Source organism: Canis aureus, chromosome 37 (assembly GCF_053574225.1).
Source record: "Canis aureus isolate CA01 chromosome 37, VMU_Caureus_v.1.0, whole genome shotgun sequence".
Lineage (NCBI taxonomy): Eukaryota > Metazoa > Chordata > Mammalia > Carnivora > Canidae > Canis > Canis aureus.
In genome coordinates, this window is record NC_135647.1 from 10842504 (window position 1) to 10868195 (window position 25692).

General features: G+C 40.9%; 1 protein-coding gene across 12 annotated transcripts in view; it reads left to right on the forward strand.

Moving 5' to 3' along the window:
• Positions 1 to 25692, forward strand: part of ATXN1 (ataxin 1) — a 412684-nt gene that overhangs the window by 47037 nt on the left and 339955 nt on the right. For 2 of the 12 annotated variants that reach the window (XM_077886359.1, XM_077886365.1), the window contains exon 1: positions 10682 to 10784. The exons of 9 other annotated variants lie outside the window; for them this stretch is intronic. The gene's annotated coding sequence lies outside the window, so the exon portion shown is untranslated. Of the gene's footprint in view, positions 1 to 10681; positions 10785 to 11032; positions 11185 to 25692 lie in introns of those variants that run through there. One more of the 12 variants, XM_077886360.1, reaches the window with a different exon arrangement.

Here is a 25692-nt window from a genome sequence, read left to right on the forward strand (position 1 = left end):
ATAAATGGCAAACTGCAGGGAATTGGGGATGTTTATCAATGATCAGATGCCACAGGCAGGATATTAGCCCTGGGAGGGGTATCCTATTCAAGGGGGTTGACTTAAAAAAAAAAAAAAAAGGAAAGGGATGAGTTGAGGTTCAGACCTCCACTGAACGCCCCTCCTCTTGCTTCTGATTCGATTAACAGAGGTATTGAGGGAAGAAGAGGACAATTTTCCAAATAAAATTGCCTGGGATTCTAGTTGGGGTTTAACGTGGTAGCTGGATTATTTTGAAACACAAAAAGTAGTTTCTACTTCTTAGGCTCAGTTCACTTGTGTCTTCCTGTTTGGCTTGTACCTTCCCCTTCTGACTCAGTTTTCTCTGTTTCTCTTCTTACTATGCCAGACCACGGTTCTTCCTCTGCCTTTGGCTTTTCTCACTTAACCCGCTCCCTTGTATGGCCTTTTCATTGAAGCATGTCTCTGTTCAGTGTTTCTCCCAGGCAGATTCTCCAGATGGAAGGTATCCCCTTCTTTTAATGAATACATTCATTTTGATTCAGGAAGAATTCACATACAGTGAAATACAACTTATATCTTAGCTATGCAGTTCAATGATGTTTGATAAATGGGTGCCTCTCTGCTGTCAGCACCCTGATCTGGAGAGAGGACATTTCCATCACCCCAGAGAGGGTCTTTATTCCTCCTTCCTGTCAATTCCTATCACCCCACATTCAACCACTGCTGTGATCTCCTTTATCCTAATGAGTTTGTCTGTTCTTGGACCCCATACAAGTGGAATCATCAGTATGTACCTTTGTTGTATCTGCTTTCTTTTGTTGAACATATTTTTGCAATTTACCCTCATTGTTGCAGGTATCAGAACTTCATTTTTAATTATTTTTGAAGATTTATTTATTTATTTGAGAGAGAATGCACAATGCGTGAGTGGGGATAGGAGCAGAGGGAGAGGGACAGAGAGAGAATCCCAAGCAAACTCTACGTTGAGTGTGGAGCCCAGCTCACGGATGGATCCCAGGACTCTGAGATCATGACCTGAGCCAAAGAATCCGAGAGTTGGCTGCTTAACTGACTGAGCCACCCATGCACCCCCAAGACTTCATTATTTTTTAAAATGCTGGCCAGTACAGGGGTGTCTGGGTGGCTCAGTGAGTTAAGCATCTGACTTTTGGTTTTGGCTCAGGTCATGATCTCATGGGTGGTAGGATTAAGCCCGTGATAACTGCGCTCAGCGGGAGTCTGCTTGAGATGCTCTCCCTCTGCCCCTCCTCCCACTCATGCGCTCTCCTCTCTCTCTCTCAAATAAATAAATAAATAAATCTTTTTAAAAAATGCTGGCCAGTATTCCACTGTGTATGTATGCTGTAGTTTATCCATTCACTTGCTCACAGACGTTTGAGTTTTTACGTTTTAACTATTATGAAGAAAGCAGCTATAAACACTCTTGTACAATTCTTTTTGTGGACATATGTTTTATTTCTTTTTGGAGTGGATTAAGTGGGACACAGGGTAGGTGTGTAACTTTATAAGAAACTGCTTATAAAAAGCAAGTGGTAGTAGCATTGTATGCTCCCTCTAGGAGTGTGTGAAAGTTCCAGTCACTTTAAATCTTCACCGATATTTAGTGTTCTCGCTCTTTTTAATTTTAGCGATTCTAGTGGTTAAATGAAATATCACATGATTTTAATTGCATTTCCTGATGACTAATGATGTCAAGCACCCTTTTGATGTGCTTTTGGCCATTTGTTCAGTGTCTGTTCCAGTCCTTTGACCATTTAAAAAATTGGGTTCGTTGCCTCTTTTGGATGTATAAGAGTTCTTTGTATATCCTAGATAGAAGTCCTTCATCAGGTATCTGTATTACCACATTTCACCCCAGTGTTTTGACTTACCTTTTAATTTTTTTTTAAGTAGGCTCCACACCGAGTGTGGAGCTCAGCATGGGGCTCAAACTCATGACCCTGAGATCAAGACCAGAGCTGAGACCAAGAGTCAGACGCTTAACTGAACAAGCCACCGAGGCACCCCTATCTTTTCATTTCTTAACTGTGTTTTTGAATAAGCAGTTATTAATTTTAATAAAATCTAATTTATAATTTTTTACGATAAATAATTTTTCTGTCTTTATAAACTTTTATTTATCCTTTGGTTACTAAGCTATTCTACTTTTAAATTTAGCCTTACTATTTAAATCTGTGACCCATCTCAAATTAGTTTTAATGCCTGGTGTGAAGTTAAAGTCAAGGTTCAAAATTTTTTTTCATGCATTTATTGAAATGTATCAAACAATTATGGAAAAGATTTTCTTTCCTCATCAAATTGCCTTATTGTCTTTGTTAGAAATCAAGTGACTGTATATTTACTGTTTCAAGACTCATTTTTATTCCATTGATCTGCACGCTATACTAATGTTAATATCCTACTAACTTGATTAAAATAGCTTTATGGTAAGTCTGGTAGTATGAATCCTCTAACTTTGTACTTCTTTTTTAAGATTGTTTTGGGTAGGGATCCCTGGGTGGCACAGCGGTTTGCCGCCTGCCTTTGGCCCAGGGCGCGATCCTGGAGACCCGGGATGGAATCCCACGTCGGGCTCCCGGTGCATGGAGCCTGCTTCTCCCTCTGCCTGTGTCTCTGCCCCTCTCTCTCTCTCTCTCTGTGTGACTATCATAAATAAATAAAAATTTAAAAAAAAAAAAAAGATTGTTTTGGGTGAAAAAAAAAAAGATTGCTTTGGGTGTTCTATCTCTTTAAAATTCCCTATAAATTTTAGCATTGAGTTGCAATTTTTAAAAAAGCCTTTTAAATGCATTTGTTGTGATGAGCACTAAGGTATAACACTGTTAACTAAAACAAAAGCTTAACAGCAGACAAAATAAAATAAATAAAACAAATTGTACAGCTGAAAACAAAGCCTTTTAGAATTTTGTTTGGATTACATTGAATTACAAGAAATCAATTTAAGGGCAATTTACACAGTAACAACTGAGATTTCCAATCCAAAAACATACCGTATCTCCCTGTCCTTTTATTTACTAATTTTTTTCAATAATATTTTCCTGTTTTTGCAGAGGTATTTTGTGTTTCCCTTTTTTTTTTTGTAAAATGTAATCGTATTTTGTTTTTTTGATACTATAATAAATTTAGTTTCTTAGACTCTTATTTTCAAATTATTTAATGTTTAGATAGGAAAATACAATTGATTTTTGTTTATTGACGTTGTCTTATGGACTGCTAAATTTGCTTACTAGTGTAGGCACATAACAATGTTCCTTATCTTAGGAGGAAAGCATTCACACTTTCACTATTAACTGTGATGTTAACCCTTAAGTTTCTCATGGTTGTCCTCTAATGGCTTCAAGAGATTTCCTTCTATTCCTGATTTTCAGAGGATGTTTGTTATCAGCAAAGGATTTTGAATTTCCTGTGGTTCTTTTTCTGCATCTAATAAGATGTAGCTTTTTTCCTCTACCTGGTGAATTACATTGATTTATTTTAAATATTTAACCAACCCTGAGTTTCTGGGATAAGAAAAAGTTATCATTATGAAGTTGTCACTATTCTTATCTATTCTTTTAATATTTTATTAAGTATTTTTACGACTGCGTCCATTAAGAATATTTGTCTCTAATTTTCTTCCATGGTGTAGTATTTACTAGGTTTTGGTGTTGATGTTATGTTAGTCTCATAAAATGTGTGGTAGAATATTGCTGTCTTCACTGTTTTCTGAAAGAATTTTTGCAAGATTTTATTTCTTTAAAAAAATTGGTAAAATTCGGTAGTGAAACCATTGGGCCTAGATTTTTCTTTATGCAAAGGTTCTAGAAGTATCACAGTATGATTAAAAATACATAGTAAAGTATCCTCTTTTTCTTTCGGTATACAGTTCTCCGAGTTTTAATACAAATATAGAGCTAAATAGCTACCACCACAGTTAGGATACATAACAATTGAATCATGGTGTGCCAAAGATTGTGGTAATTTAATTTCATAACAGAGAGCAGAGTAGTCACATTTTTAATTTTTTCTTCATTATATTTTGGTAAATTATGTTTTCTATTTTTCAAGAAATTATTTCTTTCATCTGAGTTGTCAAATTTATTGGCATAAACTGCTTATAATATTTCCTTATTATCTGTTGAATGTCTGTAGGATCTCCAAAATTATCCCCCTTTTCACTTCTCATATTGGTTATTTTGTTTTTTCTTTTTATTTTTGTGATTAGTCTTGCTAGGAGGTAATCAATTTTATTAATCTTTCCAAGAATGAACTGCTGCTTGTTTTCTGTTTCATTGATTTCTGCTTTTATCTTTATTATTTCCTTCTTTGTCCTTACTTTGGCTTTAATTTATTCTCCTTTTTTCTAGATCATTGATTTGAAATGTTTCTTTCCTGTTAACGGGTGCATACACTTTTAGGTTTATCATACCCTCCTAATGAATATATATACTCTTTAATTATTATAAAGTGGTCCTTTAGCTCTGGTAATTCTCCTCATCTACAAGTCTGTTGATCTGGATGTGGCCATAATAGCTGTAGGTTGTTCAGATGTCAGTTACTGACTTGCGGTGAACCCTCACATTTTTGCCATATGGCACAGATTTTGATATATAATAAATACTTGTATTATATAATTCAGTAGAAACTGTCCCCAGCTTAAGATGGTTTGACTTATGATTTTTGACCTTATGATGGAGCAAAAGCAATAATGCATTTAGTAGAAACCACACTTCGAATTTTGTATTTTAGTCTTTTCTCAGGCTAGGAAATGCAGTGCAATCATCTCTGATGAGGCAGGACAGTGGCAGCTCTGTCAGCCACGGATCACAAGGGTAGACAACCCCAACACTGACAACTATTCTGTACTTGTACAACCCTTCTGTTTTTCACTTTCAGTAAAGTACATAAGTATACAGGTGTTCTGAGTCCATTTAGGTAGGCTAGGCTGAGCTGTGATGTTTGGTAGGGTATGGCTATTGCGTGCATTTTTGAATTGAGATATTTTCATCCTACAGTGGCTTTATGAGTTGTACAATGTAACCCCACTGTAATTCAAGGAGTATCTGTATTTTATTACTTCCATTTTGTTTCCTTCAGGGTTATTTAATAGTAAGTATTTTTAATTTCCAGGGATATGGGGAGTTTTTAAGGTTTGTTGTTGTTGTTGCTAACTGCATTTTTAATTTTTTTGATTTATCTGATTTTCCCCATAGGGAAAATATTTTAAATATTTTACTTTAAATATTGCTTTAAATATTTTGGGGCCATTTTGTTAGATGCATATATATCATGATCATACAGTCTTCTTTATTAGTTGTTCCTTTTGCCAGTGTATAGTGTCTCCAGATGCTTTTTACCTTATATAACATTTATTTGATAATAAAAGTACTATCCTGGATTTTGTTTTTATTTCATTCATAATTTTTAGTTCATTTTTGTCTTTGTTTTATACTTCATTTTAAAAGGATCGCGGTCCCCCCCCCCCACATATTATGTATAGCTGAAGTGCAATACTACTCTCTGTTATTTTTTATTTTTATTTAATTTTTTAGAGAAGGAGCAAAAGTGGTGGGGAGGGACAGGGAGAGAGGGAGAGAGAATCCTAAACAGGCTTGTGAGGTTTGATCTTCTGACCCTGAGACCATGGCCTGAGCCAAAATTAGGAGTCGGGCGCTCAACCCACTGAGCCACCCAGGCACCCCTACTAGTCTCTGTTATTTGATTAGTGACTTTATACCCAATTATTATTATTTTCATTAAGACTTTTTAGCTTTTTCTAATGTTTTCTACTTGTCATTTATTTTTGCTTCTCCTCCCCTCACCCCCCATTCCTTCCATCCTTTAGATAGATTGGACTTTCTTTGGGTAGTTTAAAAAGAATACATTTTATATTATTCTTATAGTGCTTACCTTTTTCTTAACCTAAACTTAGCTTCCCCTAAGACTAACCAATGATTTCCATTTAGGGAACAATGGTTCCCTAAATTCCTCTCCACCTCATAACCATTAGACCTCTCCTGTTTCTAACACTCTTCCCCTGAGTTTCTCCAAGAGTTTCCCTGAATACTTGTGTTGGTTAATGGGCATAACTCTGAGATGAGCATCAGTCTGCAGCCTGTGCAACGGCCCCATCTTATATGGAACCAGAAGGGACTTGATCTTTTAGAAAGTTCATGCTTCTGGCAAAGTGGAGGGTAGAATTGATTGGGGTGATGCTGGAGGCAGAGATACCTCCAGGGGCCTGTTGCAGTAGCGCAGAAGAGTTTAGTATAGTGGCTGTCCAGTGAAAAGATGGGGGGGTCATAGGTAGTCTCAGGGTGTTTGTAGTTGAGGAGTGTGAGAGAAAGAGAAGTCAATGACTCTAAGCATGAGTGGTAAATATATTACATTTCTTTACTATTTTTGCTCTGTTCTTTTCCAAATTCCAGTTATCCTATTTCTGCTGAAGGTATTTGTTGGAAGGGCTAAACGAGGTAAAACATGTAAAATACATGACATATCCTGGTACGGAAGTGATCATTTAAAAAACTGAATGCTGGGACACCTGCGTGGCTCAGCGGTTAAGCATCTGCCTTCGGCTCAGGGCGTGATCCTGGAGACCTGAGATCCGGCTTCCTGCATGGAGCCTGCTTCTCCCTCTGCCTGTGTCTTTGACTCTCTTTATGTATCTGTCACGAACAAATAAATTAAAAAATCTAAAAAATAAAAAATAAAATAAAATAAACTGAATGCTGATTTCCACATTTCTGTCTCAGATGACGGTATGAATGGGCGTAGAACGCGGCAGGTGATCCAGGACAAAGAAATGTTTTCGTTGTTTTTGCATTGCAGAGCAGGGGATCATGTAATTATTTTATTTTATTCCTTGTCATCTTAAACTTGGATTGCTGATGGGAACATCTAGGTAGCAGATAATTGGGTATATACTTCTAGAGTTGATAGGAGACAAAGATTTGGGAATAGTCAGTAAAACTGTAGGAGGTCTTTCAACAGGACTCAACAGAGAATGAAAGAGAAGAGATCCCTGAGAAAACATTTATAGGTTGGATTTGGAAGAAGATCCATCAGAGAAAATTAGGAGGCCTGGATTCTTGTCCCAGTTCTGACACTAACTGGTTTTCTTAACCTTTTAAGAAACACTTAATCCTTTCAGGGGCTTCTCTTTCTTTTGAGCTTCACTGTCTCTCTTCATCCCCCTCCCCCTTCTTCCTTCCTTCCTTCCATCCCTGCATTCTTCATTAATTTGACAAATATTTCATGAATGCCTGCACAGAATACAGAATCACAGAGAAGGGCCTCTAAATCAGAATGACGTGGGGATAAAGGAAGTCAGGGGAGGCTTGCAGAATGCATGTCCTTCAAACCGAGCTTTTGGGAATGAGGAGTAGTTCAGACAAGCAGGTGCAAGGAGAGACAAAGACAAGTGCAGAATGGCGCATGCATGGGCACACAGAAGAGCAATGAGCAGGTCAGGGAGGCAGGCCTGATGGCACTGGAAAGCTTCAAGCCTGGATCAGGAAGGGGCTTCTTGTGCCAAACCCAGGAACCTGGCTTTTACCCGGAATGTGAAGCAAACCCCAAACCCACTGAAGGATGTGAGGCAGGGATATGAGAAGTCAGGTGTGTGTTTTAAAAACCTCATTTTTTTCTAGTGCGATGCAGGTGGCATAAAAAGGGACCAGGTGGTGGGCAGGGAGACCAGAGAGGAAACAGTTAGAGAAATTCAGGTGGTGACAGAGGAATGTTTGTTTAACCACCGTGGAGCACCTGCTTCATGCTAATCATTGGTCTGTGTGCTCTGGATCCCACACGGACCAGGAGACTCAGCCCCCTTGTTCTCGGGGAGCGTGGAGTGACAGTGGAAATGACAGGACCAGGCTGGAGACAGCAGATTGGAGGGCTGTTAACGAGGCAGAATCTAAGGACTTGAAGGTGAGTGAGAGGACGGGGTTTCTGCTTTGGGTAAGTGGGTGAACAGTGATACCACTCATTACATTGGGGAACCCAGCAGAAGAACTAAGGAAGGCCTCCAGGTGGAGGTGTCCAGCACGTACTTGGATAAACAGCTCTAGACCTCAGAGGGGGGCCTCTGCAGCTTATGTGTTTGCTACATCAAAGAATTGTACTAGGTGTTTAACTTACGTGATTTTATTCAGTTCCATGATTGAATTTCAGTGACCTCCTCTGGCAGTTGCTTCACTGAGGACCAGAGTGCCTTCTGCATCTCCCCAGAACCTCGTGTGGGGCTGGGCAACACAGTTGGGGTTCTAATTGTTTTAGGTGGAGCTGAGAGCCAGTGGCACTGCCTTCACTCTGTGCTGATTGCTGCTTCCCCCTAACCCCTCCAGTCCACCTTGACTTCGGCCTGCTGCGTAAATGGCCTGGGGCAGTTGTACCATATTCAGATCACACGTGCTCATGGAGTGCTCCAGCTTATAGGGCTTCAAGGATGGTTTGGGTCTACTGTGTACATTTTACAGAGAGAAGACGCCTAGTGGCAGGTCATGAGGTTTCCAAAATTCTAGTGGGGCCGAGATTAGATCTAATTCAGTAGACCCTTTGGCACTGCCTCCCCTCCCCCTCCCTTAGTTTACACTGGGGTCCTTGTAGGGTGATTTCTTAGGTATGTATTTGTGCAGAATCTGGAAATGACTAAGCCTGTGTGTGTGGCTTTGAGACTTGGTGGCAAGATCACCGAGAAGCTTTGGATGCCTTCAGCTCTGCCGTAGGGGGACGATGCCCTTGGTGCCATGCGTGGATTCAGGCAGCTGTCTGCCCGCACGCCCTTGTGTGGGGTGCCCTCAGGAGGCTCCCCGTCAGGAATCATTTAACCCAGGTGTGGAGTCACACTGCTCTGAGCCTTCAAAGAAAAAGTAAAAAGTGCAGAAATGACCTGCCTGAGTGTGAGAAGCACTTCTCGCTGGTAAGAGTTTCAAGTGCGAGAGAAAGAGACGTGTTGAAAGGACATTTACTTTCATCAGCTTAGAGCATCTGCTTTTTATTCTTTAAAAGGAAGCAACACCTCAAATTACAGCAGTCCCTCGGCAAGCAAGCACTTGAGATTTTGATCTCTGCAGATTCTTCGAGGGAGTGTCTCACAGAGCTTTTAGGCGGGATCTGTAGCTCTTGACAGAGGCGGTAGGATGAGTTTTTGTGGGGAAGGGGAGTGGGCAGGGAAGACACAGTCCTCTGTGAAACAGCGCACGAGCCATTTCTCTCCTGCCTGGGTGGAAGTGGAAACCGTGCTCAGCAGACCCTAGAGACCAAAATAAAATAGATAAGAAATGAACACTAAACACCATGTTTTAAAAAATTTTTTTTAGGTTTTTTTTTTAAGATTTTATTTATTCATGAAGACACACAGAGAGAGGCAGAGACATAGGCAGAGGGAGAAGCAGGCTCCCTGTGGGGAGCCCAATGCGGAACTCGATCCTGGGACCCCAAGCAGATGCTCAACCACTGAGCCACCCAGGTGCCCCCCTCTTTTTTTCGTTTTTAATGCAGTGCCCACTTCAGAGCATTCCTGCAGTGTGGGCCACATCACAGGTTCCCCTCTTTTATGTGGATGTTCTTTTTTTACTGTACTAAAAATACACAGCGTAAAACTTGCCATGTTAATAAGCATCTTTAAGTGGGGTTCCATGACACTAAGTCCATTCACAGTGATGTATGCCACGACTGTCCTAGAGCGGCAGTGTTTTAGGTTAGGTGTGAGTTTCCCTCAAATCAGCGCCCTGGGAAGCGGGGAAGCATCACCCTGACCCCACAGCCCGGCGCAGCACCTGTTAGAATGCAGATGGTGGTGTCCCACGTCCCGGTTCTTGTTCATGTGACCTTGTGCAGACCTAGTGGCAGCACGGTTCGTGGAGGTTGTGAGGTGGATTTCAGAGTTGCAGGGGAGGTTAAAGACCCTTCGCTCCATTCCCCCCTTTTCCAGATTGAGAGATGACTAGCCGGGAGGGACAGCGGCTTGCGGAGCTGGGTCCCGTCCAGGTGCTCCATCCCCCGAGACCGATGCCCTGCGCTCGTCGGTCTTTACTTTCAAAATGTATTATAAAAAATTCATTGGTGGTTTATTTTTAGGGTAAATCTCTCTCCCTTTCTTTCTTTGTGTGGTTTCTGTGTCTGGATTTTTTTAAATGGCGTCTTCAAACAGGAATTTGCCTTAAACAAGAAGATCACAGCCTTGTTAATTACATGTGACCCAGACGCCGACAGGCGACCTTCGGGGCGGTCCTGCCCGTGTCCCGATGCCACTGCCCCCAGGATCTCCCTGCCTTCCCCCCCTCCCCCATTCGTTTTGCTGATTGTAGTACAACCAAGGTTTAAAGGTGATCTGTTTTCTCAAGTTGGGGTTCCCTCCGGTTGCTTGTCCTTCTTGAGAGCCGTTTCCCACTTGGGAAAATGAGGCAGAAACGCAGGGCAGCGGAGCCCGGCAGCTACAAACAGTGTGTCTGCTCTGCCCGTTTCGTGCCCTCGGGGCTGGGGCTGCCCTGCCCATTCGGTCTCTGCAGCCTGTGCAGCCTGTGCAGCCTCTCTGTGCCCATCTGCGAGCAGAGCACTTGTCACCTCCTCCTGCCCACATTGGAGGTCTGTGGGAGGTGGTCAGGGGGGAGGAGGAGGGGGAGGACGGAGGAGCTGGGCTGGGTATATTGTTTGGGTCGGCCATGGCAACCGCGACAGTAAAAGGAACAGGAGTAGCCTTGTGCTTCTCTCTAAATGGCCACGATTACGCGGTTATCTGGGGACTCCTGCTCGGCACCAGACAACTCGATCTCCTGGTAAGGTTACACTTGACCCCCCACCCCCCCACCCCACGCCGCCTCCGGCCCCCCCATCAGCCAGGAATGGCCGTGGGGAGGGAGGGGGAGAGAGTCCAGAACATGGGGAGATGTGCCCCCAGCAGAAACAGAATAACCACACAGGCAGAACAGGCGGTGTTTTCCCATCTGTACCCCAGATCCAGAGAAAGAAGGACGTTCCCACATCCTTGCCGGAGCTTAGTTCTTCAAGGATTGGGCACCTCGCTCCCAAGGGCCGGCCCAAGTTCCCAGGGTGGCTGGCAGGAAGGGGCGGCCACGGGAAAGTCGGAGAAGACCCCGGAATCGGGATTTAGGGGAGCCGATCTGCACCAGCTGCCTGCCACATGTGTTCCGTGAAACTGTAATTGAGGAAGACAGAGTAAGCTCCCATTGCTTCGTAGTCGCTTATTTTTTTGGGAGGGGGAGGGCTTAGAACAGCGTTTCTTTTCATTCAGCAGATCATTTTAGGTGTCATTCAGTTTATTTTGAGTAGTGTGTTTGTTTCATCCTGAGCAGATGAGTTTTATTTTTTAAACTCCGGACTGTGTTGCTTCCTACTGGGAAACCTTTCTTTTCTTTTTCTTTTTTTTTCTTTTTCTTTTTCTTTTTTTCTTTCTTTTCTTTTCTGTCTTTCATGTTGATGAACAAAGTCTGTGTGGTCAAGTCCTGACTTTTGAATGTGTTTCTCTTCTAAGAGGCAAAGGGAAAAAAAAAAAAAGTTGATTCCTCTTCAAAATCACGTGAGTCTGACATTTCATTTGGGGAAGTCTAAGGAAGTTGGTGAGGTCTCGCATTAATGAAAACAAGTGCCTCTTTTTCTCCTTATCGCTTTTTAGTATCTGTCCTGCTGGCTCGCCCCGTGTGGTCTGGCTTAGCTCTCTCCCTGGAAGTCACATTGTGCTTAAGAACCCTCTTACGATGACCCACAAGCAGTTCTGAGGCTGCACAGTGAGGAGCCAGGGGGATAAAACCATCGATAAACAAATGATTCAGCCCCGAAGCCCACTTGGAATGTGCCTCTGGATTCAGGGAGACCTGATTATTCTCCCTCGGCATCCTTACTCACTCCTAACCTGCAGTTCCCTTTTATTTTCACTTTTGTCATTTGAGTAGTAACGGACGGGGGAAGTAGTTACTCAGTTTGTAAAGCGTTGGGTGGTGAGGTCACAGATTCTGAGATTGGCCTGTAGCTTGTAACCGTTCAGACAGAGGACAGCAAGATTTGGCTGGGTATTTCGGAGCCGTTTCTGTTGCCCTTTTAAACGCAGTGTAAACAGTGAAGAATAGAGAAGTTGCTTTCTACCTTAGAGCTGCTGAACCCTTGAACACAGCAGAGCAGCAAATACACATGAACTTCTACAGGCACATACTATGTCTTGTCTAGTGGGGAACTGAGCATTGCACAGAAGAAAACAAAAAAGGAGACTTTTTTTTTTCTGGAAGTCAAGATCAGGTATTAATTTCTGGACAGACCTTGGTTGCACGAGTGAGATTAAAAAAAAAATCCTCTCTGGTTAGATTTTCTTGGCATATTGGAGCTTGTCTGCCTTTCAAAAAAATGAGCTTAGTTGAAAAAGAAAGCAGCATTGAACACTGTATTTCATTTTATTGAATTGGAAGGACAGTCATAGAATCAGAATTTTAGAGTTGGTGGAAGGTCTTTAAATCTTACTGAATGTTCTAATTTTACAGAGAGAAATCCGAGGCGTAGTGACGTTAAGTGACCAGCCCTACAACACACAGCTCGTTTGTATAAGGGCTGAGGCTGAAAAAACAGCTCTCCAGAGATTCCTAGCTCAGTGTTTTTTCTTCTTTGGGCATAACATTTTAGCTTCAGTTGGGATCTTTTTCTATTATTGGGATTAACTTCAAATTGGCTTAGTTTTGAAAATTTATAGTTTCAATGTAATTTGTTCTCATCTTTCAAGAAGAATGAGAAAAAAACAACTTTCCTCCATGAAATCTCATTACCATACAGCATGACCGTGTATGTACATATGTCACACAATCTTTAATGCCCATCAGTGTGCTTTGACTACCTAGAAGTTTCAACCCTATTTAGAAAAAGGTTTATTTGTTAAAGAAAAGCCCAGCATTGTGTTCAGTGTGAATGAAGAAAAGAAAATGCCCCCTCCAAGGTCTTGGGAGGCAGAGTGGAGAGGTAGAGAGGGGCTGGTCCTGTGCAGCTCAGACACATTCTTGTTCTCCCTCATGGGTTGCTCAAGTTATGTATCCATGAAGCCCTTTCTTCAGTGCAAGTCACTAATGACTGAGTGATGTGTTTAGATTTGGAGTTTCCAGGTGCTGTTCAAATAAAGGATGGACACTGTCTATTTGCAATGCAGGTGAAAAGTTAATCACTCCCAGTGGAAATGGTCCCCCCCCTTTTTTTGCCTTTATTAATCTCTGTGACAGTATCTCTTTGTGTGTCCTGGGAAGAGATGATAGGAATGGGCAAACACTCTCCTGGTATTCTTAGCCATAGGGAGGCACGGAGGAGGGTGAGGTGTGTCTCCAGGACTGGCAGTAGATACTCGGGAAGGGATCTCCTTGTATCCCCCTTGGGCAGGGCTCCCCAGGGCCTAGTGGGTCTCCTTCTCCTAGTAGGTGGGGTGCAGGAGCACTGTGGCTTTTGCTTGGTGAGAACAGTACCCATTGCCTATAAGGACTCGATTATTTATTTGTCCTTAGTGTTGTGAAGAGACCGATTTTATTATTGTTTCATCCCCGTTTGGCTTTGTTAGGAGTATATTAGAAAGTCAGAAGGCAGAAATGTTTGGTCCCTTTTGGAAAGGCAGGTTGGTCATTTACTTACTATGGGCACTCTATTTAGGAAACTTTATACCGCATTTTACGATAATGTCTTCCTGAAAATGTTGAGGTGGCTTTTTTTTCTTCCGTGAGTAAATTGAAAACATTTGAGGATTAAGCCTAGTGGGAGGTTAGCCTCCTTTATGAGAGATTTGGGGAGTTGGGGACAGCTATGGGGAAAAATAACACAGAAAGAAGGGGTTTAAGAGAAAGAGGGAAAATTAGGTTTAGCTCTTCAGAGACCACAAAAAAATCGAAAAAAAAATTAAGTGCAAAGGAACAAGAAAAGAGTGGAGTAAATGCTGTTAAACAACAATATTCTAAATATTAGTGTTGCAATAACTGGGATCTGAGGAGAATGGAAGGCCGGGAGGGGTCTTAAGGAAGTCCAAGGGGGAGATTATAGCAGTTGGTGACGTCCTTGTACTTCAAATTATTTTGTCCTTTATACTTGACAGCCAGAGCTCTGACCAGGAGGTTAGAAAGTCAATTTCTTTCATTCAAATGTTCCTCTGCACAAAAGAATATAAAACTGTCATTCTTTGAAGTTCCTTAATGATTATTCACTTTTGTTTCGTATTAAATATTTAATTTTGTATACTCCTGGAATTAACTGCTTTCAGATAGTATGTTTTAGTCAGCATATTTAAAGGCATCAAGTGCTGACATTATTAGAAGGAAGAAAAAAAAAAACCTCAACATTTTCAGGAAGAAGTTATCGTAAAACGCCGTAAACAGTTTCCTAAATAGAGTGTGGGAGGGCGAACATTAATTTATCCTTTTTCTTGGAGATTTATTGTCATTTTTCTGAAGTGATTACACTGATAGAGGACAGTTATGACGCCCCAGAAGCTTGTAATTCTTCTTGATGTCGTGGCCTCTGTCTCATTCACTTTTCTTGGCTGCCATGTCTTACAGCTCCTCTTCTTTGCCTTGGTGTCATCTGTTGTAAACTTAAGGGAAACCAGATAACCAAGCTTATAAAAATCACTAGTCTGAATTGTCTACCTTAATCCAAACCCCTTGCCACCCCCACCTGCCAGCTTGGCCAAGGCAGTCATGGCCATGTTCTGGGTGGTGGAGGCTGAGCCAGCCAAAGAGGACTGTACCAGGCAAAATAGGATGTTAATCTATAAAGTAAGGGGCTGCCTATGTGCATGCCATTTTTAATTTAATGACAGCCCAAATGGGTACTGGATAAAAGTAATAAAAATAAATAAGGTCCCTTCTCTGCTTCAACCAGTCATGGTTCTAGATGAATCTATAATATGACATTTGTATAGGACTTCAGTGTTTACTATAACAAGGAAGAACGGGAGACCTGTTTGTTGTCAACCAGGAGCTTCAGGGGCCATCTCATTCCCTCACGGGCTGTCCCACGTGCCTGGCTGGCATTGTCCAAGTACTTGGGTAGGAACTCCTGGGAACAGAGAAATCCATGCTCGTGGCCGCTCTCTTCAGCTCTGTTATTCCAGGAAGCAGAGGAGAGGTGGCAATCTGAATAGCATGGCTTTGTTGGCTCTACCACTCTTGCTTCTTGTCAGCTTCTTTCAGCTGAGAGGGGAGGAGATGGGGGACTTGATGCATCCACCAACACACGCACTGGCCTCATCACGTGACTAAGAAGACCAAGTGATAAATTATGCTCTGTATGTGTGTGAGAGAGAAACATTTCCCCCCAAAGGAGAAGCAGTGATCTATAAATTGATTCTTTTTGGAAAGATTATAAACCGACCTTTGGAACTCTGAGTATTTCTTTCATAGAAACCGTGTGTGCTATCCCTGGATCCCATGAAAGCCTACCAAGTCCCATAATGTCCTTACAACCCTGCCTGTTGTAGTCTCCCATGGACCCTTGGTGCCAAAGACCCTTCAGCTGGTCTGGCCCATGGTTATGAGGAATGGCACCATGGCCTACAGAGGAACAGTGAAAAATGTGTACAGGCAGGCTGTTATTTAACTGGTAAAATGAGCGAGGCTAGCAGAGGGCCAGATGGGAAGTGAAATCACTTACTGAAGTGGTTCCCGAGGACCCAAATAAATCTGAACAAAAGGGAAGTTTAAGGTTAGGAGTTTTAAGAGTTCTTCCACTGGAGGAAGAACATGCTAACATCAAGATGGCCTGAAAATAGAACAAACTGGTTGATGAGGTAATGAAACCTGTGTCACCTAAGATGTTTGGGCAGAGGTGGGAGGCCACTCTCCTGAGGAATTCTCCAGAAAGGAGCCATATATTGGATGGAGTGTAATAGTATACAACCAGTCCTTTTTCTCCCAACACCGAAATACGACATTTAAGGCTCACATTTGCAAAAAATTTAAAAATAAAAAATAAATCATAAATAAATAAATAAATAAATAAGACTCACATGTGCATCTTAGTTTTTAATTGGAAAATGTAATGTTAACTGCATTGAAATAATTTTAACAAGGGCAAAAAGCCATAATTTAACAACTCCAATAAGTATAACTTGATTTTTGTATTAAGTTCCTCATTAGCCTACACCTAATTTCTTTAAAACAAGGAGCAACGCTTAACTAGCAAACAAAATGTTATTTCCCACTCTAAAGAGCATAATGTTCACCATTAGTGATCTGTTTTTACACTTCCGAGCACTGATAATATACATATATAGTGGTATATGTATGTTATTCCTTGTTCAAGTGTCTAAACTCATTATTAGCAGAACAAAAGTCCTACTTGAAACATGTAGGGATCTTACATAGTTTAAATTTTTCATCGTTTCAAGATTTTGACATTAATATTTCTGCACATTAGTGGTCCTTGAGGATTATGTAGGGCAAGGTTCTTTTGACACTTGTATAATTAGTGTGCTGGATTCCCAGTTTTTCCTACCCCTGGGTGGGCTGTGTTTTACAGTAAACTCTGATAAAGGGTGTTTGGAGGTGGGATGGTGAGGAGAAGCTTCCAGTTAGCAGAGAGAACCTGTGACTTTCTGTCTGTGCTTTTCCTAGGTCACCAGTTTTCAAAGAATCTGAGTATAATTAAATACACGTTATAATAAACGAGGCTGAATATAATTTAATCTTTCCCTGAAGGTACTTCGGAGTCTTGGAGTGCTTTGGGGTCATGATGAACATCAATTACCTTCTCACAGTGGGTGTGCAGAAGGAGGCAGATAATAGAGTTCCATCTGATTGAGTCCTGGCTGACCAGACATTTGTTCTGTTATCCCAAGGAGTGTGGTGTCAAGACTTTGGAACTGTTGCTTAATGTTAAATTCGCAGGCAGGAGAGAATGTGATAAGGATGATCTTTTTGGTTTTGAGAGGTTGAAAATTGATGATAATCATTCCCACGGACCATGGCAGTATAGATAGAGTGTGCTTGAGTGTCGAAAGCTGTCTCACCTAACTTGTCATCTGTTACTTGATTCTTTTTGTTTTTAAGATTTATTTATTTATTTGAGAGAGAGAGAGAGAGAGGCGGCAAGAAGGGGAGAGGCAGAGGGAGAGACAGACTCCGTGCAGAATGAGGAGCCCAACTTGGAGCTTCAAGCAGACTCTGCACAGAATGCGGAGCCCAACTCGGGGCTCGATCTCACAACCCTGAGATCATGACCTGAGCTGAAACCAAGAGTTGGACATTTACCCCACCCAGGCACTCCCATTATTTGATTCTTACGACAATCCCAAGAAGGAAGCGTGGCAGCTGGCATCCCATTTTTACAGATGCAGATGGACCTCAGAAAGCTTAAGTGAGTTGGCTAAGATCACATAGTACATAGATGGCCAAGGCCGCTTGACTCCAGAATTCAATGTTTTTGTTAGCATTCCAGAGGATACTCAACATTTGCACACCGTAATATTTTTGAGTGCTTACTGTGTTCTCTGTGGCATGTTTATCAGCTCATGCAATCTCCCCAAAAGCCGTGTGAGTAGGTAGATATTGGTTCTCTGAGTACTGTTGTGATTCTGGTGTTTAGAGAGGAGGACCCCGAGGCACGGTGAGAGGCTAGAGCATGCAGCTAGTGAGTGGTGGAGCTGAGATTTGAACCCAGGAGCTTGGGCTGTGTGGCTAAGGCTCTCTCCTCCATGTCATACTGCTACTCAGTGTGTAGATTCGCCAGTGTGAGGTCAATCAGGAGACAGGTCTGTGGGAATCTGTAAAGACCTCTGCCTGTATGTTGGGTTTTGGGCCCAGATCTGCCATTTTGAGATTTACTGCTCTTCAGTTTCTTCATCTGTAAAACAAAGAGATAGAACACCTAAATTCTTTCTAAGAATGAGATGAGGTACATGTAAAGCACCTAACACAGTGCTTATTCTGTAACCTTTATTTTTTAAAATAGTTTCTATTATCATTTATTCACAATGGCCAAAACCAGATTAAAAGTTTTAAAGAAGCTATCACATTTGTTCCCCCTTGTGTGAATGTGTGTGTATTAATGGCATGTGTTGTTTTTCTTGAGTCTTTTTTTTTTAAAGATTTCATTTATTTATTCATGAAAGACACAAAGAGAGAGAGAGAGAGAGAGAGAGAGAGAGGCAGAGGGAGAAGAGGCTCCATGCAGGGAGCCTGATGTGGGACTCGATCCCAGGTCTCCAGGATCACACCCTGGGCTGAAGGCAGGCGCTAAACCGCTGAGCCACCTGGGCTGCCCTGAGCCAGCCAGGCTGCCCCTTGAGTCTTGAAAGTAGGCAAATCTGATCATTATATTTGTTGACACTATTATACCCAGCTGCACTTGTCTACACTTACAACTTCATATCATGAGAGAGCTAGCAAGTTGTCTAGGAACCCAAAGTGATCATCCAAATGACTCGTTATATAGTTTCTTTGGGACTGTGATAAAGTAGAATTTTGAACTTAAAAGCATAAGGAGCAATGTCGATGCCCGGGGTTGCCAGCAGACACTTCTGTAAACTACATGTCACTTCTATAAACTACATAGGGCTCATGAGAAGATACTCAATGGCTGCTTTTATTCCGTCTGAACACATAGCACCTAAAGCTGCCATTTGTCCTCCATTCCAACCACATTTGCTTGGCTTTTACCTCTTTGTTCAAAGTGTCTTCTCAATGACCATTTACCACCCTTTACAGTGCTTTCTTGACCATGTGCTTCAGGCTGGAAGCTCCTGCTAACACAGGAACTTTATTGGTTTAACTGTGGTACCTACTTAATAGATGTAACTGGTGGCAATTGCTTTGTAGATGCTTTACGCTTTTAACATACCTCATTTTTTAATAAATACAATCCCTCCCCACCTTATTTTATTTTTTTGCAGGTTTTTTTATTTATAAATTTATTTTTTATTGGTGTTCAATTTGCCAACATATAGAATAACACCCAGTGCTCATCCCATCAAGTGCCCCCCTCAGTGCCCGTCAGCCAGTCATCCCCTCCCCTTCCACCACCCCTTCCACCACCCCTAGTTCGTTTCCCAGAGTTAGGAGTCTCTCATGTTCTGTCTCCCTTTCTGATATTTCCCACTCATTTTTTTCTCCTTTCCCCTTTATTCCCTTACACTATTTTTTATATTCCCCAAATGAATGAGACCATATAATGTTTGTCCCTCTCCGATTGACTTATTTCCTCAGCATAATACCCTCCAGTTCCATCCACGTTGAAGCAAATGGTGGGTATTTGTCGTTTCTAATGGCTGAGGAATATTCCATTGTGTACATAAACCACATCTTCTTTATCCATTCATCTTTCGATGGACACTGAGGCTCCTTCCACAGTTTGGCTATTGTGGACATTGCTGCTAGAAACATCGCCTCCCCACCTTTTTAAAAAAGATTTATTTATTTGAGAGAGAGAGAGCGGGAGCACACACAAGCGTGGGGAGGAGCAGAGGGAAAAGGGAGGGAGAAAGAATCCTTACGCAGACTCCCTACTGGGCACGGACCCCTAAGCGGGGCTCAACCTCATGACCTTGAGATCATTACCTGAGCTGAAATCAAGAGTTGGCTGCTTACCCAAGTGAGTCACCCAGGCGCCCCTTAACATTCTTTTAAATTTTAAATAGGCTTTTTTTTTTCATTTTTTCCTACCATGCATGATAGCACTACGTCGGCACTTCCAAACTATGTGTCTTTCTTCTTCTTGCCTCGTGGTAGTTTACATTCATTCTTTCAGTGAATTTTATAGAGCACCCACTTTGTGCCCTGTACTTTCTAGGTTTAGGGACTCTAATAATGAGCAAGACAGACGGGGTTCCTGCCCTCAGGGAGCTTTGCCACTCTGCCTGCTGATGCCCATGATGAAAAGAGCCGATAATGTAACCCGTCCAGGGAAATTCCTCATGGACATCACCCTCATCACTACACATGGAGTGTGCATCACATTATGTCACCACTCATTCGTAGGTGCAGGTGGTGTTTGCAAATAATAAAGAAGGTTGCAGTTTGAGTCTTTTTGCCTCCTCTCTGATCTCCTCTTATTCTTTTGTCTTATTCTCAGTTTTCAGAGCTGAGTCATTATTTCCTAGATCTTTCCTAACATGTAATTGGGTGACCCAAGGGCAGGAGGCATGGGTGGCTCGAACTGAGCCATCTGCAAAGGGACCAGCTGGGAAAGAGGATGCCACACTGTGTAGCCCAGTCAGACTTGAGACAGCTCTAACTAAATTCGTGTTGCGTTCAATCTGTCTGGACAAGCCACTCTCTCTGTACCTCCATTTTCTCATTATTCGGAAAAGGAGTTGAAACAGAAGGCTTTTCTGAGGTCCCTGCCAATGCTGCAGTTCTGTGATTCACATGTTCCTGAAAAGTTGTGTGTGCTTATTTCAATAAATGGAAATATATTTTCCAATGAGCCTGGAAATCTATTTTCCAATTATCCTCTCCCCTGGTTTATAACTTATCATCAATGTATTGTGGCTTCTAACACTGTTGCTGCTCTAAGCCCATCAATAGGTTAATTACCTGTGAAGAATGAGGAACGGCTGGAAAGCTGTAAAATGTTGAAGAGAACTTTGGAGCTAATCTCTTTGGTAATGTGAATAAATAAATGTCCTTCACGTGTCTAGTTTCCAGGAGGAGGCATAGCGGTACTGGGCTATGGGCACTGGACAAAGTCAAATAGCTGATAGAGTGGAGTATTACAGATCATGGTCAAGCTTATCAGGATTGTTCTCCTCCTCCTAGAGGTTATTCAGTTGGAGTGCAAATAATACTTTAAACAAACAAACAAACAAACAAAAAAAACCAGCCGGGTTCTTCCATGTTTTGGTAGGAATCCAGAATACTTACCATTTTGGTTTGTTTCATCTCGCTCTCCTGGAATGGGTAAAAACCCCAAATGAGAAAACATGAGAAATTTGTTTAAAATTTTTTTTAATTGCCAACAAAGTTCACCTCCTTTTCCATTCTTTTCCATCTGGAATAGAACAGCTCCAGGCCCTAAACTTGCTTTCCTATGACTTCAGCAGACCTCATGCATTGCAATCCCATAGCACTGCCTGACTCACAGGCTCTGTCCTGAAGAAAAAGTATTGTCTCCATTTGCCTGGTGGTTATGCCAGGCAGGAAATCCCCTCTGCGTAGAGGGAAGGTACTATGTTTCAACACAAACATGCACACACACACATATACACACACTTATCACTATGCACATCTATTCCCACGTTTCCTTTCAGCAAAGCACCTCGGAAAAAGAGAAAGCTGTCTAACCAGCTTTCTGGTGGTTGTTGGGGATATCATTAGTGGGAATCTCAAGATACTCGATTTAATTTTATGAAGTAGTTTATTGGTAGTTTTGGTAGGTAGCCGCATTTGTCACTGAGAAGGAGGAAAGCAGATTGAATGTCACCAAGAATATTTTGTGGAAAGCAGACATATAAGGATTTCCCTCTTTTCCCCATTACCCTTGTATTTTTGGTTTGCCATATTACGTTGAGTCCAGCTGGCGACATTCCATCCAAGAGGATGTTACAACTTATGAAAAATTACTCAGCCTTCGGTGTTAAGCAGTACTTCACAATTTCAGAATTTTGTTGGCATTCTATGGAGGAGGCCAAAGTTAGGGGGTTTACCTGTCATTGATAAAGAGGTCCTCAGCCAGGGAAGCCTCGGGCTGTTAACTTGGTATTCGTGTACCAACTTGCCTCTGGAAATCAACTTAGAACCTTGTCTCCACTTATTCTGTCTGTGACTTCAGAGCTGTTCCATGAATTCTTTATTTACTTGGCAGCAAGCATGTGTTTCTCAAGTTATAGGGAGGGATGAACTCCCCAAGAGACAGACATTATGTTAGCCCCCTACCCTCTTTTAACAAGAAGACTTTTTCAGTAAAGCCATTAAGTTATATGTCTCGTTGTCATGGAAATTCATCATTTTTTTTCTTCCTATCTTGATACTTTCTACTTTAGGCAACCACTCTGATATAGTATACATAAATCTCCAGGAGCTTGAAAATGAACCGAACAGCTAATGTTATTAGAAAATTCTCAAGTCAGTGATACAGGAACCCAGTGACACGTAATCCACAAGAGGTCCCTCAGTGAACTGAGTTTTCAAGGGAATGTCACACACCCCTGCGATAGAAGCGTGATGGTGTTGGAAGTGGCCACATAGGAAAATATAGTTTCTTTATGCCTTGTATTTTGTTTGGGGAGGATTTCTGGCAGAGAATTATTATTTTGTCTCCTGGTTGCTATGGCAATACTGATTAACAGAGTTTTGGTGACCTCTGTAAGTACCAAATAAAGTTTCATATGATGAAGGCATGAAAATATCAAGGAAATCATGTGTGTCCCAAATACAAATATCTAGATTAAATTTGTATGCATCTTTGTCTTCATTCCTCATATTGTTTGTTTTCCTGTGTGTGTTTCTTCTTTTATTCTTTGCTGCTTGAGGAAAAATGCTGATTCATAGTGTCATTGTCTTTTGTTTTCCCAGGGAAATTCTGGGTCTGTTTCTAAGTTCATTTTTCTACAGCCCAGAGTTTAATCTCTCTAGATAAATCTTTATTTTTTTCCCTCTTACAGACACAAGGCATTTTGCTTTGTTTATGTTAATAAATGTCAGGCTAGTCCCAAAGAATCAGAAGAAATGCCAGTCATTTCCTAGGGCTCCATGAGCATGCTTTTTTTTTTTTCCTGTTTCTTAATATATTGAACTCTTTGGAGTTTACATTTTAGGTGTATGAAGGTGATATTAGGAGATTCTAAGATTTTACTGTTAGTATCTAGAAGCTCTTGTCAGCACTGATCTAGAACACATGTATCGGTAGACTCTAGTGGAAAATTTTCTCATCCCAGAAGTTTAAAAGGTTTAAATTTTGGAAAAGAAGAAGTTTTTCAGATATATTATATATATTTTGCTACAGGGAGGTGAGTGGTACTTTCAACTGAACATTTCTCCTACACTAGCCAGCAGACAGCTTGGCTTCTTGGTTGTAATTACATGCCATTGGCTTGGTGGTTATTATTTTAGAAACTGAGTTCATCATGGACTCCCCAAGCATGTGGAGTAGCACACCCTGATTGTTCACATTAAGATTGTAATTCCATCCAAGGTTTATAGTGTCATTGTAGAAACTAGATGGAATTACAGCCCTGTGCACATTTTGGAAGACTGCATTATTTATTGAAATACTTTATAAAGTTAAATAATTTTGTAAATATCCTAAAAGTACTTAGGACTTAGAAACATAATCTTGGCCACATAGAAGGTTCTCAGTAAATATTTGTTGTTTATTTGGTTGACTTTGTTTACATCTTTAAATAAATTATGTTTAAAAAAAAGTCTGGAGAGGCTGTACTTGTATTTGTAGGACTTAGAAAAAAATCTTGCCTTAAAATGCTTGTAAGGTCTCCTGCTTGTTAATTGATGGAAAAATTGGCTCCACGTATGAATATATTATTTAATCTTTTCTGTTTCTAGCCTAGAGTGTAAAATTGAGTGGTTCTAGTGGCTAAGGATCTTTATTTCAGAGAAGTTCACTTGTCCTAAGTAATTCATTTTACATAAACATCTCTTTTCTGCATTATGCTTATAAACCTGTGTGTCTCATGCCTTTGAGGTGGACCCCTACGAAGTAAATAATTACACAACCAGAAACTTTGGCTGTCTGTTGGAATATTGGATGGATGCCTTTCTTACTGGTCTTAATTAGGGCAGAAACTGTTAAGATAATTCACTAATTCATGGTGTGTTACCAGATTTGAATGGCCTCTGTTTTTCATGCCTCTGGACATACTACTTCAGAAAAGCATAAGATTGGAAGTCCACAAAGATACATCATATATATCAGAGTCTGATATGGTTATTTTTAAAATTTAATTTATTTTATTTTTTTTAAAGTAGACTCCATGCTCAGTGTGGAGCCCAACACAGGGCTTGAACTCACAACCCTGAGATCAAGACCTGAGCTGAGATCAAGAGTTGGGCTTGTAACCAGCTGAGCTGCCCAGGCACCCTTGATATGATTTTTAAATTGCAGACTCTGTGTTATATGTTTTGGGATGACTATATATACTCTGGGTAACAAATTATTAGTGAAACTGTTCTTTCCTGTACCATCATGCCCTGCAAGATCATAGTATCAAAAAGCTAAAAGTCAACAAATTTTGAGTATTTTTCTTAATTTGTCATTTTGGGAATTTGCATGCATGTATGTAAGATTCTTCAAAGATAAAAAAATTATCAATTAAGGAAATTCTATATTATGATATTCTTTTAATTATCAGAAATATTTAAAATTTATATAAAATTATATCAATAATCCAATACTTATGAATGTGTTTATTCTGGGAAGCATTCCATTTTTAAGAGTTTGTATGTAGAACAGAGATAACAAATAGGTAGAGCTAAAGTCAATTCTTTCCGCTTTTAAAGAATTTATTGAAAAAGAAGATAACCTTTACCTTGTGAAATTATCTTTCTGTTTAAGGGTTTAATAACACTTGGCGAATGTTTTAGCTTTTAATGGTTTAAAGGTTGAACAATGACCGGTCCCTCTATCTCCTGTTTTATTTTGATATAAATTCTAACCTTTTTATCACCTGTAAACATTTTATGTTAGCTATATAAATTAGACTCAGATTTAGCTAAATATAACTCCTTGCTACATACACCCTACAATGAACAAAAAGCAGTATTTTCTTCTTCAGCTCCTCACAGGGAGTACTGCTGGATTTTATATAAGAAGTTGACTTTAAAAGTGGTGGTTTTTTTGTGTGTGGTATGGGTGCAGCAGCGATATTGTGCATTTCTTTTCAAAAGGGTCTGTGGGTGGGGGAACTACCTATGGTGCCCTCACTAGTTACTCATTCAGTTGTTCATCCCCAGAAAAGGGGAAACCCAATATTTTGTACCCACTCATTCTGAATAACAGGGCTGGGGGATGGTGGGGTGGAGAGGCCAGTGTTGTGCAAAATGCAGTTTTATTATTTTACTATCAGTGTGTATTATAGGCTAATGAACAAATGACACTAGTGATCAAAATGTTCAGTAGTGAACAAAATTTATAGCACACTTACACATTCACGGCACATAAACACTGAAAGCATTTAAGTCCTTTCCCAGATAATAAGTGGTGCCTAGAGCCAGAAATTGAAGGGTAGTTGTGCGTTTGTGTGTGTGCATGTTATTTGGAGAGGTTAACAAATATTTAGTTTATTGGCCATTTCCTTGGTTTTCCTACAGAAAGTTTCATTGAGTGTGCTTCTCATTTGTTTTCACTGAGGCCTCTATCACCTCTAGAATATGAAGATGAATTAATGAAGAATCCATAATTTGTTTTTAGGAAACACTCCTAATATGAGAAAGGTGACACTTGCGTGTAAGACCAAAAATTTGTAGGTTACGCAATAAATTCAGAGAAATGGAATTATATAGCCAAAGGAAGACATTATCTGTATTAGCAGAGACTCAAATGACTGAAACTTTACTTAAATACTAAACGCAGGCAAAGAGGAATGTCAGTGGTCTGGCGACATGGAAACTGTGTGGAAGTCAGGCTCTTCATTAACTGTTGTATGGCCTTTGACAAGTAACCTAACTTCTCTGGGCCTTAGGAAAAATGAGGAAGTTGGATTCTCTCAGTGGTTTTCAGATGTGACTTCAGAACCCCCACCACCACCACCGAAGTAGCTCTGGA